General features: G+C 46.2%; 1 long non-coding RNA gene across 1 annotated transcript; it reads left to right on the top strand.

Moving 5' to 3' along the window:
- Positions 1-13: 13 nt before the first annotated feature.
- On the top strand, positions 14-8,034 carry LOC122426348. The gene is made up of 4 exons (XR_006265144.1): positions 14-394; positions 3,348-3,471; positions 5,390-5,538; positions 6,983-8,034. It is a non-coding gene; the product is annotated as an uncharacterized LOC122426348 (long non-coding RNA).
- The last annotated feature ends 8,447 nt before the right edge of the window (positions 8,035-16,481 follow it).

Below are 16,481 nucleotides of genomic sequence, written 5' to 3'. Positions count from 1 at the left end.
AAAACTGAGACCAGGATGGGAAGTCACCAGTCCATGAGGCAGAGCAGGCCCAGACCCAGGTCTCCAGACTCACATGCAACCTTTAATCTCCCCCCTGTGGATTCTGATGCCTCCTCCTACCCCCTGGGAACTTGGAGTCAGAGCCAAAGGAGAAGGGGAGTGGCCTTGGCCCCTGCAGCTCCAGGCACCAAGAGCTGGTTACCTTTCTCTATCCTCCTCCCAGAAGAGAACAGAGAATTGGCCTGGACCCCAGCGGCCCCTCCTCCAGGGCAGAGTCAGTCGGTACCTACCCACACCTGGTACCTCCCTTACTGGCAACAGAGTCCAGAGCTAGTAACAGCCACAGCAGGGACAAAGCCACCTGGGCAACTGCTGGAGACACTGGGAGTCGCAGGTAAGAGAGGGCACTGGGAGTGATGGCCCAAGGAGGTCCCCTGATTCCATGGGGATTTGGGATTTTTCTCCTAAAGAAGGGGCTTTTGCCCCCCTCTCCCTGTAGACGGAGCCCCGGGGCCTCCTTCCTGTGCTCACTGCAAACCCCAGGTGAAGTCCCTCGATGACTAAGCTGCCAGATATACAAATCAGGAATGGGGTCCCAGGCTCAGCAGCTCTTCTCCTGCCCCTGGGAGGAAGGAGAAGCAGAAAAGGGCCCCAGGAAGTCCCAGGAAAAAGCAGAGACCAACTGGAGGGGTGTGCATCTCACAGGTGTGGGCTGTGGGCTGAGATCTAGACAAACCTGCTAAATCTGGAGTGGACCCCTACTGAAGTCTGACTCACCAGTGACCCTGGACAACTCCCGGCATAGCCACCTTACTGATGTCCACTTTTCGTTTGTTCAGTGGAAAAGAAGGGTGGCCCTGGGCTATGGGGCAACCTCCCGTTCTAAGGTTCTAGCTTGAGACAGCCTCATGGAATTTGTTCAACAGTCTCTACCTGCTTCACCTTCCCTCTTCTTTAGGGGTCTCCCTCTGTCATACTTCTGGAATGCCCTCCTCCACCCCTTTTATTCCTCCATCAAGACTTACCCTCCTGTGTTCCTTGGAGTAACTGACTTGTGGTTTTCGATGCCTCCTTCCCTGACCCATGCACATGCATAAAGAAACCTCTTAAAGAACAGCTAGTGGTGGGATTCCAGACACCACACCAAGATAATAGTGGGAACAGGAAGGCAGAGGAGTCCTCCACATAGGCAGCAATACAGCAGCAGTTACTGTGTGGGCACAGATCTGGCCAGAAATGACCATGGCTCTCATGTACTGAACCAATCCAAGTCCTACTCTTGACCCAGCCTTCAGCCCTCCCTCACCTGCACCCAACAGGCTAATGGTGACACAATATTGCCTTTCTGTTTTGAGGCTCTCCTGGTAGAGGAAACAAATGATGATGTGTATAATATTAGCATCAGAGCACACAGAATATTAGGATCAGGACTTCCCTTGTGATTCAGTGGCTAAGACTCTGTTCTCAAATGCAGGAAGCCTGGGTTCAAGCCCTGATCAGGGAACTAGATCCCACATGCCGCAATGAAGATCGAAGATTCCATGAGCCACAACTAAAACCCAGGGCAGCCAAATAAATAAACAAATATTTAAAAAATAATACTATTGGGGTCTCAAGTGAACAGTGTGGAGCAGATTTTGGTCCTTAACACTTCCGCTTTTGTAATGCCCGTCTACCTCCTAGAATATCCTTGCCCTTCTTTTTCTTCCTGTTGAAATCTTACTCATCCTTCACGTCCCATTCAAGGTGAAGCTGTCCTGATCATTCAGGTCCAGTGGAACTCAATGTTCTGCACCCTTGAAGCACTTTGGGTCTCCCACTACCACTAGACCATGAGCATCGTGAAGCAGGGATCATGTTCCCTGGGGTCATGGGTGAAGATAGGGTCACAGAAAATGTTTGCTGGGGAATTCCCTGGTGCTCCAGGGGTTAAGACTTTGCCTTCCAATCCAGCGGGTGCAGGTTCAATCCCTGGTCTGGGAGCTAAGATCCCATATGCCTCAAAGTCAAAAAATGAAACAACATAAAACAGAAGCAATATTGTGACAAATTCAATAAAGACTTTAAAAATGATCCACATCCAAAAACAGAATTTATGAAAAAAAGAAAGAAAGAAAATCTTTGCTGGCTGGAGCTGGTTAGTGTCCAAGCTGGAATCGTGGTTAATGTCCAAGTTGGGAGGGAGCATAGAGACCAGGGATGGTTCCACCCTAACCCTCCCTAAAGATGCCCAGGACAAGCATACTGACACACCCCCAGCCAGGCTCTGCCCAGAGAGAACCAGGAAGAGCCAGCAAAGACTAGGAACATTGCTTGATTGTCTTTTCTTCTTTTTCCCCATTATAAAATAACTTCTGCTTTTTGCAAAAAGATTACAATAGACATAAGCCTATTAAAACAGAAAGTCCCCTCATTCTGCTCCCAGGAGTCAATACCTGTTTACAGTTTGTTGCAGGTCCTTCTAGGCATTCTTGTTTATACATAAACAAAGATAGCTTTTTCCTTTATAAAAAATATGTTCATTTTTTATTTCCTATGAGTTCTGTGCATGGATGCATCGTGTCTGACTCTTTGCGACCCTGAGTTCTGCAAATTCCTGCAATTTGTTGGTCAAAAGCCTTCCTCATTTTATTCTTTTTTTTTATTCTATTTTTAAATTTTATTTGTTCATTTATCTCTGGCTGCACTGGGTCTTCATTGCTGTGCTCGGGCTGTCTCTAGTTGTGGTGAGCAGGGTTACTCCCTAGTTGCCGTGCACCAGCTTCTCATTATGGTGAATTTTCTCGTTGTGGTGCAGACTTAGTTGCCCTGCGGCATGTGAGATCTTCCCAGCCCAGGGATCAAACCCATGGCCCCTTCATTGGCAGATAGATTGTTCACCGCTGGACCATGAGGGAAGTTCCTTGCTCATTTTAAATGTCTTGCTTTCCTAAGTAAATGTTTTTTCTTATAACATGTTCATTGTAGAAAAATTGTGAAATAGTCAAGACACACAGAGTACATATTTCCTGTTAGCCATTTTTCAGAGATAACCACGGCTCATGTCTAGGTGATTAGGTTTACAGGTTTTTCCCCATGTGAGTACATGAGTTTGTTTACAAAAATTGGAACACACTCTCCTGTTGTTCGCTAGTTTATTTTTTTTCTCCACTTAATAGATTGTGTGCATTTTTCCATATTGTTGAATAGTCTTCTACAGCATCAGTTTAATACAATAAGGTTGCTTGACCTTGAGGTCCCCCTAGTAGCCTTTTTCCTGACACCCCTTCTGAGTAGGGAGCCTGCTGCAGCAGTGAGCCAGAGCCTGTTGCACCAGGGTTTAACCTTGGCCTGCCCCCTACTTTCAGGAAGGGAAGGCCTGGGAAGGCCTTGAACACCTGCCGCCTCTACCCCTCCTGGGAGAAGGTCCCAACACCCCACAGATGGGCTCAGGGCCCCCCTGTAACATCTCCACCGCCGCCCACCGCTGCAGTAAGTAGACAGCTGTCCCTTCCTCCGCTGCTGTCTTGGACCCTGGGTTCCTTGAGTCCTGGAGGGTGAGGGACTTGGGCAATCTCAACCTTGAGGTGGAGTAGGGAGGCTGGAATCAAGTGGAAGGGGAGGGGCAGACTGCCACTTGTCCTTGTACTTCAGCCAGCTCTTCAGCCAGCTTTTCCTCATACTGCTGGGACTGGGGGAGTAACAGGGGCAGATGAGGGTGGGGGGAGAGTGGGGGGAGGAGCTGAGCCACTTGAAAGTTCTCTGGTTCCCAAAGCAAATACGCAACTTCCAAGCCCAAGCCCATGCTCTGCCCCAGGAATTTACCAGCCAAATAGTAAGGAATTAAGTGTGATCCTGGACCAGACTCTTATCCACTTTTTGGGCGGGAGGTGGGGTGGTGGTTGGGGGGCCTCAGTCTCCTCTCTAACGTACCATGTGGTTCCTAAGGCAAATTCCCCGCTCTGAAATTCTGTAACCCAGTTCAAACCCATGTTTTCCCAAATGTTCTCTTTTCTCTCCAAGCCCCTAAAGACCTTGTGATTGGTTAAATTTAACTGTGCACCAGGCCTTGTTTGAGGGATCATAACATAATGCGTATTATTAGCTGTCAACTTATTTAATCCTCACAACAAACCTAAGAGGAGGTACCCACTTTTATCCCCATTTCACAGATGAGAACACTAAGCCCAAACAGTTAAAATGATTTTCCACATTAAATGGTAAAGCTCGGATATGAACCCAGGGCTGTGGGACCCCCAAACCTACGTTCCTTATTATCATCCCATCCACATACCACCGTGATATGTATGCGGAGATCATTCTTCCCTTGCTAGAGTTGAGGAAACTGAGGCCAGAGAAGGGAGGTGAATTCCTCAAGGTCATACAGTGCGTTCATGGCAGAGCTAGGTGAAGCCAGGCTTTCTGCCTCCCAGCCCACCCTCACCTCCTGTGTTTCCCTGGCTAGCTTTCAAAGAGGGAAGCTGCTGAGCCAGAAACAGCCCTTGGACTGGAGTCAAATGCCCAGAACTAATTGGGGCAGTCAGGTAGAAAAGGTTATGTTTGTTCAGCCCAGCTTGGTTCTACCCTCCTCTGGCTCAGTTCCAGGAAGTGTTGACTTTGGGCAGGTCCCAAAGGAGAAAAGGTGACATTACCTGTGGGTGGGGGAGGGCTGGGCCAGAGGAGCCCCTTCCCCACTCTCCTCTTAGACAGCCCCACTGTGCTCTCCACCCCCTCACTCTGCCATTCAGTCACTTACCTGACAAACCCTTATTGAGCGGCTACTATGTGCTGGGGCTGAGATGAGCAAGGACAGGTTTATCTCAGGTCTCCATCAAAGAGGTGATAGTGACCAGACAGTCACAGCACATGCGCAGAGGGCTGGGCTTGGACAAGAGGGGAGAAAATCAGAGGGGCCACTGGAGGAGGTACCATGGAAGTTGAGACCTCCAGCATGGGTGAGAGTTGGGGACAGTGTTCCAGGCAGAGGGAACAGCATGTGCTAGGGATAGGAGGCCAGAAATGAGATCATATGGTTAAAGCATTGAATGTGAGCCCAAGAGGCAGCCTCTGCATCTCAGCTTCTTCATCTGGCAAATGGAGACAGCAGCTTGCTAGTGGGCTAAGACACGGTATGTAAAGCACCTTGTGTTATAGCACGACTCCTCTCCCTTTTAGTCCACAAACATGTGCCTAGCACAAAGTGCCAAACACTGGGGGAAATGAACTACTGCCTGCTTGTCCAAGGTCACTCAGTCTCTGCCTCCAAGCCTGTGATTGCTCTGTACCAGTCCTCCTTCAGACCTGGGCCCCAATATTATGTGGGCCCCAGCTACTGAGGGCCAGGGCACAGCCTGCCCTTGGGGAGCACTCCACGACCCCTGCCCTGATGCCTCTGCCCCTTCGTCCCCAGACGTGGGTGGCCTGCAGGCTGCAGTGATCATCATCCCAACCCTGCTCTCCTCATCCACTCTGCTAATCGTCAGCTTCATCATATGGAAAACTTGCCGCCGGTTGTCTCGAGTCACCCACCCCCGCCTGCCATCCACATGAGGGGCCCAGGTAAGCCACTTAAGCACCTTCAGCACGGGGGGGTTCTAGATCAGTTTTATTCTCTGTCTCCCGTAAGAGAAGAAAGTCTCCTTATTGTCTTGAGGCATAAGGGATGATGTGCTGAGCTGGATAGAGCCTTGCAGAGGCCACAGCCACATGTGTGGGCTCACAGTCTCCTGTACGTTTGTCCAGGTTCTGTTGGGTGTAATCATCAACCCTGCAGGTCAAGGAAGCCCATTCTGCATCCCCTGTAACTGTGGCTCTGGGTGACTATGAGACCAAGGCTACCCTTGGCCACACACTGCCCCCCTACCTCCCAGGGATGCCCCAGGGAGGCCTGGTCGGGCCTTCACAGGGAACCTGACCAAGGAGCAGAAAGTCCTCCTCCCGGGACTGAATGAGAACACTCCTGGTTTCACCCCAGTTGTGGCGTGGCTTATCACAGCATCCAAGGCTTGCAGTCCTTCAATCTTTCCACTTCTCATATCTCTAAACACTCGCACTGCCAGTGCTTTCCTGAGGTCATGGTGTTTCAGCTTATTCTATGGTTCTTAGAGGGGAACATAGCCCTATGGCCTCTAGCAGGCAAGGCTTGGATGGCACGGAAATTGCCAGGAGACTCCTTGTCTACCACCTGAGACCTGGGATTCAGAGGAGCAACAAAGTGAGGAAATTGGGTCTCACGCAGCTTAATACAAAAGCCCAGAATTCTCACCACTGCCCTAAGATCTCGGGATGTCTGTTCTGATTGTCTGCCAGCCACAGGTTCACAGCGTCTTACATTCATCCAGTGGTACCCAGGTGTGTAACATGTGCCAGGCATGCCAGGTGCTGGGTTTATAACAACAAATGAGACCCAGACTAGAATCTAGTGGCTGTTACAGAACAATGATAACAGAGTGTGAGAAGTGCTTGGATAGGGTACAGGAGTCTAGCGGAGCGTAAAGAAGAGACCAACAACAGCTAGAGAAGGAGGGAGGGTCAGGGAAAGTTTCCAAGAAGTGGCATCTAAACTGAGACCTGAAGGATGATGGGAAGTTGCTGGAAGGAAGGTGGGAAAGGATAGTAGAGGCAGAGAGAACAGAAAGTACAGTGTAAGGTGTTGGCAAACTAGTTTTATGAATTCAGTTTTATTGAGATATAGTCACATCCATTCATTTACATATTGTCTCTGACTGCTTTCGCTTTACACAGCAGAGTGGAATCGTTGTCACAGACTCTTTGGCTCACAAAGCTTAAAACATTTACTATCTCGTCCTTGAAAGAGAAATATTGCTGACTCCTAGAAGTTAGAGAGCTTATACTGCCTCTTAGGAACATAGTGGCAGTAGGGTTGAGGGTGAGAACTCTACAATAAGCATCTCACAACGAGTTCTTCTCTTAGTCACTGTGGATTGATCCAGAAGTAGACACACCTGATTTACACTGACCTAATCAGATTCTCTCTTCCTAGGAATTTCAATTGTGGAATGTGACACCCAGAAATGGAGCTGAGTGATATTCATGCCCATGAACCTCTGCTGCTGAGGCCCCTGGAGCTACCCTGCTCCTTTCAAAGATCCATTCATCAATAATCTTTTGATTCTGAAAGTCCTTGCAATCAATTCCCCAAACTTTTAATTTTCATTTCTTTCAGAATCAGTTTGTTACTTTTAAAGAAAAAACTTTAGCTAAAATTAACAGTGAAGAGAGATGAAGCTATACAGTGGGGTATACAGTCAGCATGGTCCAGTGTAGGTATAATATGACCCACATATGTAATTTTGTATTTTCTAGTAGCCACATTTTAAAAATTGAAGAGAAGTTAGTGAAATGAATATTAACAATGTGTTTCATTTCACCCAATATAGATAAATATTATTTATCATTTCAGTATCTAGTCAATATTTTTAAATTGCTAATGAGATGTTTTACATTCTTCTCTTTGAACCATGTCTTTGAAATATGGGGTGTATTTTACACATATAGCATATCTCAAATAAGACTGGCCACACTTTGAGTGCTCCATAACCACAGGAGGCTGGTCGCCTGCATAATGGATAGCACAGATTAAGATATTCAAGGTGATGAAGGACCTGCTAAGAAGTCCTGGCCTCATTCTGAAAGCAGTGGGCATCCCCTGAAGAGATTCAAATCTAGAAGTAACATGATAAAATATATATGTAACTTTAGGAAGATCACTCTGACTTCCACTTATAGAATGGACAGGAAAGGAATTGAAGCTCAAGTTAGGGAAATCAGTTAGGAGGAGCTGAAGAGAGAATGAGAGGTAAAGATGTTGATGATAGACTTTGGTGGCAGCAGCTGAAATATTAAGATGCAGTTCACCTCAAGGGAGGCTAAGGAGGCAGAAGTGATGCACCTCATCTTCACTGCTAACCCTACACATGACATCTATTTCCCACCTGCACACTTTGTGTATCTCCTTCCCATCACTTCATCTCACATATCTTCCCCTATTCTCTCTGGCAACCAAAGAGGCAAATCTATGATATTTAAGGCATAGTCCCCAGTAGTTATGACTGCAAAGTGGTCCACAACAGGAGATGAATCAACAGATGTGTCTTTCCTCCCTCAACGAAATCTCCTCTGAATGCTCTTGCCCACACACTGATCCTGAAATTTGAAAGACAGGAATATTGGCCCAATCTAAGATAAACTGGAGGTCCTGTCCTAGGAAGTTTCCAGAAACCCTAAGAAGAGCTTTCTGCTGCATGGGTGAAGGAGGAAGGTTATATTTAACCAGGGTTGTGGTTTTGCTTAGAGAGTATACATACAACAAATAGAAGAGGCAAGGAAGTAGTGGGTGAATGCAAGGGAATGATGATAAAAATAACCATGGAATTTAAGCTGGCATGGGAATCTTTAAGAGATATTCATAAAAATTCCAGTTCTCCAACCCCATCCCTTGCTTCTGGACTTTGGGAAGAAATGCATTTTTCTGTCCATTTGAGGCAGGTATGACCATGTGACGAGTTCTGGCCAATTAGATTACAGATTCTCCTGCTGCTGCTAAGACGCTTCAGTCGTGTCCAACTCTGTGAGACCCCATAGATGGCAGCCCACCAGGCTCTCCCGTCCCTGGGATTTTCCAGGCAAGAACACTGGAGTGGGTTTCCATTTCCTTCTCCAGATGGAGCATTTAATTGCCAACAAGACCCTCCAGAGTTCTCTTTTCCCTGTCACACAGTGACCAACATTATTTGAAATGGTGGCTTTTCCATCAGCCTGGGTTTCTGACTATGAAAAGCAGAGCCCTCTGTTGACCCACAATGTTCAAGCTGTGTGAGCAGGAAATAAATCTTTCTTCACTGTATTAAAGCTTAAAATGTAAAAAAAAAAAAAAAAAAAAAAAGCTTAAAATGTTAAAAAAAAAAAAAAAAAAAGCTTAAAATGTAAGCCTTAAATATAAACCTGAAACATCGGGATTGTTTTGTTACTGCAGCACCACATAGCCGAGCCTGACTGATATAACCAGAAGAGAGGACATTAACAGGGAGGAAGAAAATGCAAAATACAAGATTAATATCAGTTCCTGGCACTGAAGATTGATGGAGTCAGAATAGGAGAGAGGAAAATAACTGGAAAGACATGAGGTATTGTTTAGAGTTAAATTCATGGCAAGGTCTAGGACAAGATCGCTGAAGCAAGAAACTGAGAGAACATTGTCAGAAGGACAATCTTTGACAATCTTTGAAATTGTCAAAGATGAAGACAGAAATAACGTCGAAGAGAGTTAAGAGGCAGAAGCCAAAATTCTTATTGTTTGTCTTCCCGAAAGGAAGGTATGAATGCCATGAAGGCAAAGACTTTTGTGCTCACATTTATGTCCCCAGTGCCTGGGACAATGCCTGCCACAGAGAAGACACTTAACATATACTTGCTGAATGAATGAGCAGAAGAAGGGGAGAATAGTACACCACACATTTTGACAAATAAATCTAATTCAGGCAAAAGAGCTCTTTCCAGTTCTTAATCTTTTGATTCTGTTTTTTTCCACAATACCTTTCCCCCAGACCACAGTGGCTGTTCTCTTTGTCCAGGAGTCTGCTTGTTGATCTATCTTCTTGTTGCCAGAAATCTCAAGGAGCTACTTTTTAAACTTTTCCCCAGAGGCTTGCATGCTGGCAACTCTAGCTAATACCATCCCCCTTGTTACAAAACACCAGTGTTATTTTCTCCTCCACCTTCTCCCTCATTCCCACATCCAACTTCATTGCCAAATATCTTTTGTTTATTTGAGACCTATCTCAAATCCATCCACCTCTACAGCCAATGCTCCAATCCAGATTCTCATTATCTCTTCCCTGGCCTAGAACAAGTGTCCCCTCCTAATCAGCCTGCTTTCTCTTTGCTTCCAATCCCTGTCTATTATCTAGTTATCTACTCCTGCATTAAAATTACCTTAAATATTTGTTAAAACTTAAAGCCACAAATATGTATTATCTCGAAGTTTCTGTGGGTCAGGAATCTGGGCATGGCTTAGGGGGTGCCTCTGGCTCAGGGTCTCTCACATGACTGCCAGCAAGTGTTGACCAGGGCTACAGTCATGCCAATGCTCACCTGGAGGAGCATCCACCTTCAAGCCCACTCATGACTATTAGAAGCCCTCAAGTCTTTGTTATTGGACAGAGACATCCATTTCTGGACACCTAAACCTCTCCATAGGACAGGACAGCTTGTAACATGGAAGATGTCTTCCTCAAGAGCAAGTGAGCAAAAGAGGGTACCAAAAACAGAAGCTACAAGTTTTTTTTTTTATAATTTAATCTCAGAAGTGGTAACCCATCACTTCTAACATAGTTTATTCATTAGAACAGAATCAACAAGCCCAGTCCATACTCAAGGAGAGAGAATCATATCAGGGTGTGAATACTGAGGTTTGAGATCACTGGGGACATCTTGGAGACTGCATACCACAACCTCTTCACTGCCTCTAGTGAGCCACCTAAATTGCAAAGCTGATTTCTTCTCTCCCTTTCTCAGAAACTTCTGTTAACTTGCCAACACTACCGCACTGCCCTTCATAATATGCCTCAATCTCTATTTCATTCTCATCTTCTATCCTGTGCTCCAGTTCCTAAGAAAGTGCACCGAATTACTGCACCACTATCCCTTTCCACACCATTTTCCCTGGTTTGGAAAACTTCCCTCAGCCTTCTCAGGCTTTTCTACCTGGTCAACTCCTACTTTTCCATCAAGGTTTCTGCTTCCATCCACTGCTTCTGCCAGGTCCACCCTAACTCTAGCAGGCAGTTTCATCTATCACTAATCAGATCACGCTTGCAACCCTCTGTTTTCCACTAACACACAACTTACCACACCAAGTTATAATTATTTCCATTTGGATCTCTCACAGGATCTCAGATTCAACACATTCAGAAGTTCATTTCTGCTGACTTTTCTATCAGTGAGATTTAGCAGGAGTGGATCTTGCAGCCTCGCCATCTTCAATGGAGATGTACAACAGTGAAAAGTGTTAGTTGCTCAGTCGTGTCTGACTCTTTGCCACCCCATGGTCTGTCCGTGGAATTCTCCAGACAAGTATACTGGAGTGGGTTGCCATTCCTGTCTCCAAGGAATCTTCCCGACTTGGGGATCAAACCCGGGTCTCCTGCATTGTGGGTAGATTCTTTGCCATCTGAACTACCAGGGAAGCCCATCTTCAATAGAGGTGTATAGAACAAATTATAGAACCTCACCATCTTGACTGGTGTTATTTAAATGCCCAGAGAGCAGTCATTTGGTATAGGGTCTTACTCAATAAATACCTATGGTTCTCTAAAGACAATTATGGTCCCCATAGGATTCCACAGGAAGAGGGTTGGGTGAGTATGATTGAGAAGTTTCTCCAGAGTGGGCAGAGCTGCTTCCCTACCTACCTCCACTAGTAATTAACACTCTCTATTCTAGACAAGTTACTTCATTTCAAAGTCTCCATATCCTATTTTACAAATGGAGGTCACCTAAGTGGTTCCTATGGTGACCACGGATCAGCTGCTGCTCTGAGTATTTTAAACATGCTAACTTATTTAATCCTCAGAATTAGGGTATGAGATAGGTGTATTATTTCATTTTACAGATGCACAGGAGTCCAGGATTCCAACACAGGCACTGAGGAATCGGAGTTCCTGTTATAATGTCCACTTCACAGGCTTGCGCGGGTTAAGTGAAAAAGATGAGGGTGAAGGGGTAGGGCAGAGCAGGGCACACAGTATCGTTTTGAAACGTAAAACACATTGGCCTGCAAGTCAGAAATTCATTCAAAGCCCGTGATTTTCTGCGTGAATTCATCAGGCGTCTCCTCTAGGGAGAGAAATGGATGAGTGGGGAGGACACTGAGGACAAGCCTCCCAAGATCGATAAAGCTCTCACGTCCCGTTACTCATGGATACTCCTATTTTGCAAGGCCAAGTGGAAGTAGCTGGTGGGCAGAAGCCCACTTCCGGTGTTACTACAGGCCTTTCTAGCCGAGCAGGGGCCCGCTCGCACCCTTTCCTGCCTCCTGTGTCCCGGGAGGACCCCTTACCGGTAGGGGCCCTCCCTCGGCAAAGGTTCGATTTTCCATTCGTGGAGGCTGCGAGCTCTGTCTTTTCCTTCAACCAACGGACTCGGCTGTCTTCTCGCTGTTTGGTAGAGTCCTCCTCCACTCCGGCAGGGGGCGCCAGAGCGCGGGGGCGCGAAACCTGAGAGGCTCTCTGACACGAAAGTGACGTCACGACGCCGGAAATCCGCGTCTGCGGGGACTTGGGATGGGACGGGTAGGTCCCGTGGCTGGGAGCCGAGCGAGCAAGGCTAGTTTAGGCGGTGTTTAAAGGCATCGTTTCCGCTCCGGATAGACTCCCGAGACTCAGATGAGAAAAGTGAGCTTCTAGAGGCAGGGATTTGTTCATATTCCGGCGAGAACCTCTCCCAGGACCAGCGCGCTTCCCACGCGACTCCTCGGAGCGGAGGGACGTCCTCGGGGTGGTTTGCTCCACCTGAGAAGTCCCCTGAGGCAAGTGCCTCTGGAATACACCCATTGCTCAGATGGGGAAAACGAACCCAGAGACAGTGACTTGCAGGATCGGGTTGCCGGATTGAGCAGCTAAAATGCAGGACGCCCAGTTAAAGGTGAAGTTCAGATAAACAGCAGTGTTAGTACATGGGTCATACGTTTACTGAAAAAGTAGCCGTCGTTTTTCTGAATTCAGCTTTAACTGGGCGTCCTATATTTTACATGGTAATCCTACCCCAAGGTCACCCAGTCGAGTGGAAGAGCAGAAAGAGCTATTGAGATATCTTGTATACCTCTCCACCCAAGATTCACTGGTATGTGGCCCCGCGCTCCTCCTGGGTAGTAATCCTGGAAGCCTGCAGGGCCGCTAGTCTTTTCCAGTTAGTGGTCTGCCCTTAGCGGGATCTAGACTGCTGTTCAGGAGCTGAGGAGAAGGGCCTGGATATTCCTGCCTCGAGGTTCAGGGATAAATCCTCGCCACCCCATCCTCCAAGATTAGTTTATTCAAAAGACACTAAGCACTAACTTGGTGTCCAACACAGACTCAGGCGCCAGATGACATTGGCAAGTAGGAAAAACATTCCCTCTCTTTGTGGAATTAACAGGTTTGCAGGAAGACAAGAAAAATTACAATGCACTGTGATCAACAGTTCTTTTATATGGGTGAATACAGAGCAGTGAAAGTGCAGAGATGCAATTCACAGGTATAGAGTAAAAGAAAAGGGATATATCCAAGCTGAGACTTGAAAGATTTGTTCAACTTATATGTTGGACATTCGTGTGTAGGGTAGTGTTTTAGGTGCTAGAAAAATGGCAACAAAAATAAACGTATCTCTGCCCTTAATAGCTTCAGTTCAGTCGCTCAGTCGCAGTCGCGTCCAACTCTTTGTGACCCCATGGACTGCAGCACGCCAGGCTTCTCTGTCCACCAACCCCTGGAACTTGCTCAAACTCATGTCCATTGAGTAGGTGATGCCATCCAACCATCTCATCCTCTGTCATCCCCTTATCCTCCTGTCTTCAATCCTTGCCAGCATCAGGGTCTTTTCCAATGAATTGGTTCTTTGCATCAGGTGGCCAAAGTATTGGCACTTCAGCTTCAGCATCAGTCCTTCCAATGAATATTCAGGGTTGATTTTCTTTAGGATGGACTGGTTGGATCTCCATGCTGTCCAAGGGACTCTCAAGAGTCTTCTCCAACACCACAGTTCAAAAGCATCAATTCTTCAGTGCTCAGCTTTCTTTATAGTCCAACTCTCACATCCATTCATGACTATTGGAAAAACCATAGCCTTGACTAGACGGACCTTTATTGGCAAAGTAATGTCTCTGCTTTTTAATATGCTGTCTCAGTTCAGTTCAGTTGCTCAGTCGTGTCCGACTCTTTGAGACCCCATGAATCGCAGCACGCCAGGCCTCCCTGTCCATCACAAACTCCCAGAGTTTACTCAAACTCATGCCCATCGAGTCAGTGATGCCATCCAGCCATCTCATCCTCTGTCGTCCCCTTATCCTCCTGCCCCAATCCCTCCCAGCATCAGGGTCTTTTCCAATGAGTCAGCTCTTGCATGAGGTGGCCAAAGTATTGGAGTTTCAGCTTCAGCGTCAGTCCTTCCAATGAACACCCAGGACTGATCTCCTTCAGGATGGACTGGTTGGATCTCCTTGCAGTCCAAGGGACTCTCAAGAGTCTTCTCCAACACCACAGTTCAAAAGCATCAATTTTTCGGCATTCAGCTTTCTTCACAGTCCAACTCTCACATCCATACATGACCACTGGAAAACCATAGCCTTGACCAGATGGGACCTTTGTTGGCAAAGTAATGTCTCTGCTTTTTAATATGTTATCTAGGTTGGTCATAACCTTCCTTCCAAGGAGTAAGCATCTTTTAATTTCATGGCTGCAATCACCATCTGCAGTGATTTTGGAGCCAAAAAAATAAAGTCTGACACTGTTTCCACTGTTTCCCATCTATTTCCCATGAGGTGATGGGACCAGATGCCATGATCTTAGTTTTCTGAATGTTGAGCTTTAAGCCAACTTTTTCACTCTCCTCTTTCACTTTCATCAAGAGGCTTTTTAGTTCCTCTTCACTTTCTGCCATAAGGGTGGTGTCATCTGCATATCTGAGGTTATTGATATTTCTCCCAGCAATCTTGATTCCAGCTTGTGCTTCTTCCAGCCCAGCGTTTCTCATGATGTACTCTGCATATAAGTTAAATAAGCAGGGTGACAATATACAGCCTTGATGTACTCCTTTTCCTACTTGAAACCAGTCTGTTATTCCATGTCCAGTTCTAACTGTTGTTTCCTGACTGCATACAGGTTTCTCAAGAGGCAGGTCAAGTGGTCTGGTATTCCCATCTCCTTCAGAATTTTCCACAGTTTATTGTGATCCACACAGTCAAAGGAATATGCTGTCTAGGTTGGTCATAACTTTTCCTCCAAGGAGCAAGCGTCTTTTAATTTCATGACTGCAGTTACCATCTGCAGTGATTTTGGAGCCCCCCAAAATAAAGTCTCTTACTGTTTCCATTGTTTCCCCCATCTAATTGCTATGAAGTGATGGGACCAGATGCCATGATCTTAGTTTTCTGAATGTTGAGCTTTAAGCCAACTTTTTCACTCTCCTCTTTCACTTTCATCAAGAGGCTCTTTAATTCTTTGCTTTCTGCTCTAAGTGTGGTGTCATCTGCATATCTGAGGTTATTGATTATTTCTCCCTGCAATCTTGATTTTCCAGCTTGTGCTTCATCTAGCATTTCTCGTGATGTACTTTGCATATAAGTTAAATAAGCAGGTTGACAATATACAGCCTTGACATACTCTGTTCCCAATTTGGAACCAGTCTGTTGTTCCATGTCCAGTTCTAACTGTTGCTTCTTGACCTGCATACAGATTTCTCAGGAGGCAGGTCAGGTGATCTGGTATTCCCATCTCTTGAAGAATTTTCCATAGTTTGTTGTGATCCACACAGTCAAAGGCTTTGGCATAGTCAATAAAGCAGAAGTAGATGTTTTTCTGGCACTCTCTTGCTTTTTTTGATGATCCAAAAGATGTTGGCAATTTGATCTCTGGCTCCTCTGCCTTTTTGAAATTTTAGAATTAAGAGCTTCTAATTAAATGTATGTCAGATGATGAGCTATGTGGGGTGGGAGGAGGTGAGGCTATGGAGGGGATCATGGGACAGTAGGGTGGGAGTGGGAGTGTTACAGTTTTAACAATGTTCAGGAAGGCCTCACTGAGAAGGTGGCATCTGAGCAAAGATCTGAAGGTGTGAGGGAGAGATATCATAGAGCTATTTGGGGTTATAAGGAAATGCACCTGGCATGTTAGAGGAAGACAGAGAAATAATGAACTGCTTCCAATAGGATAGCTTTCTCAGGGATTTTCAGCAGCAACTTTGACTATGTTTCTTGCCTTAAATGTTACCTTTAGAATCTACTTTCTGTAAAATGTGACACACACACCCCCCACATAATTAGATGGGAGGGGCACTTTGAATAGGGTGTACAGAAAGGTAAGATGGGAATGAGTCAGCCCCGGAGAGCTGGAAGAAATGCAGTTTAGGCAGAGGGAACAGCAAGGGCAAAGGCCTGGAAGCAGAAAAGAATTCCGATAAACGTGAGGAACTGAAAAGAGGCCAAACAGGCCAGTGCTTGGTGAGAAAAGAGCAGCAGGAGATAAGGTTGGAAAGTGGTAGGAAATCTCAGGCAATTTAACTTCTATTGGGGCATCACAGTGGGAAGCCACCAGAGAGTTTTCAGCAGCGGATTGACAAGATTGGATTCATATTTCAAAAAGATCCCTCTGACTGTTAGAAGCCTACATCGAATAATTTTGCAGGTTAAGTTTACACAGGCTTAGCTACTCATCAGCTAGGTGCCAGGAGGAGGGTTTAAAATGGAACAAAGGGTTGATTGGAAACTCCCATCCTGCTGCCTTCCCTATGGT

Source organism: Cervus canadensis, chromosome 24 (assembly GCF_019320065.1).
Source record: "Cervus canadensis isolate Bull #8, Minnesota chromosome 24, ASM1932006v1, whole genome shotgun sequence".
Taxonomy (NCBI): Eukaryota; Metazoa; Chordata; class Mammalia; order Artiodactyla; family Cervidae; genus Cervus; species Cervus canadensis.
The sequence above is the reverse complement of the archived record's forward strand: the minus strand, read 5'-3'. Positions and strand labels throughout refer to the sequence as shown.